Source organism: Lactuca saligna, chromosome 8 (assembly GCF_052625555.1).
Source record: "Lactuca saligna cultivar CGN05327 chromosome 8, ASM5262555v1, whole genome shotgun sequence".
In the NCBI taxonomy this organism is placed as follows: Eukaryota; Viridiplantae; Streptophyta; class Magnoliopsida; order Asterales; family Asteraceae; genus Lactuca; species Lactuca saligna.
This window is the reverse complement of record NC_136424.1, coordinates 278,196,725-278,197,902: the sequence shown is the minus strand read 5'-3', so window position 1 is coordinate 278,197,902 and position 1,178 is coordinate 278,196,725. Positions and strand designations below refer to the sequence as shown.

Sequence of the window (1,178 nt, the reverse complement as noted above, 5' to 3'; positions counted from 1 at the left end):
GTTAAGAGTTTGAAAAAGCTTCAAATGAAGGTCCACTCACCCTTATATAGGGTTTGAGTTTGTGGCCCGGTGGAAATCTACCCAATACCGATGTTAAACGGAGCTTATGGTCGTACCCGATTAAGTTGTCGTAACCCGACTTAGTTGTAAATTAGACATCTTTTTAAAAGAATCCAAGGGTGTTTCATGTGTTTCTAATATGTTTGGACACTCATGAAGTCATAATAAAAGTCATAATTTAATTAACCTAATTCAAAATGTTAACGGAAAAATTGAAATACAGCTGGGTTTTATTAATGGAAACAGGTTATAGTGACGTAATAATTTTCAGGTTGTCACAACATGAGACAATATTGTTAAGAATGCTTCTGGTAAAAGACTAGCTAAAGGCGCTTCCCCCAGGAAAAGTCACCACTTTTGCATAGATGCATGAAGAATTCCTCCATCAATTTTGCCCACCATCCAAGGTTGCTAAACTTAAAAAAGCCATAGAAAATTTTGAGCAACAAGTGAGGAGTCTTTATATGAGGCATGGAAACGATATAAAGGGTTAATAAGGAATTGTCCTCAAAATGATCTAAACGCGCAACAAGAAGTCTCGATCTTCTATGATGGGGTGAATGTAATGACAAGGAAACTCCTTGATTCTCAGGGACCTTTAACAAAGAAGAATCCTGATGAAATTAAGGAAGTAATCGAAGACTTTCCAAGAATTCACAGGAATATCACAACCCTTATAATGATAGAGCTAGGGAAATCGAGAATTATGCTTCGGAAGATATCATGACCGGTTTGGCAATGTTGAATAACATGGATCAAAGAATGACAAAGATGGACAAATCCATGCACGCAATACGTGTGGATTGTGAGAACTGCAATGGGCGACATTTGACAAACGATCGTTATTTTGACGATAACGGGATTAGAAAAGCTCAAGGTTGCTACTATAGTAGAGACCACTTTGATGAATATTAGAGAAAGATGAAGAAGGAATGGTTTCCATATGATGAATACAAGGAAAAAAAATTATAGGCAAACCGGACGAGGTTTTTACCAAAAGGAACAACCACAACCTGAAAAGAAAGTAGACTAGGATTCAATCCTTTTCAGATTCATGGAAGTTTATGAAAAATTTCATGTTGTAACTAATGTTACAATGAGAAGCCAACAAGCTTCCA

The 1,178-nt window shown here is 36.6% G+C and overlaps 1 non-coding gene across 1 annotated transcript; it reads right to left on the bottom strand.

Annotated features, from left to right (window-relative positions):
- Window positions 1–473: 473 nt before the first annotated feature.
- On the bottom strand, window positions 474–579 carry LOC145013625 (small nucleolar RNA R71). The gene has a single exon (XR_013665173.1). It is a non-coding gene; the product is annotated as a small nucleolar RNA R71 (small nucleolar RNA).
- Between the last annotated feature and the right edge of the window lie 599 nt (window positions 580–1,178).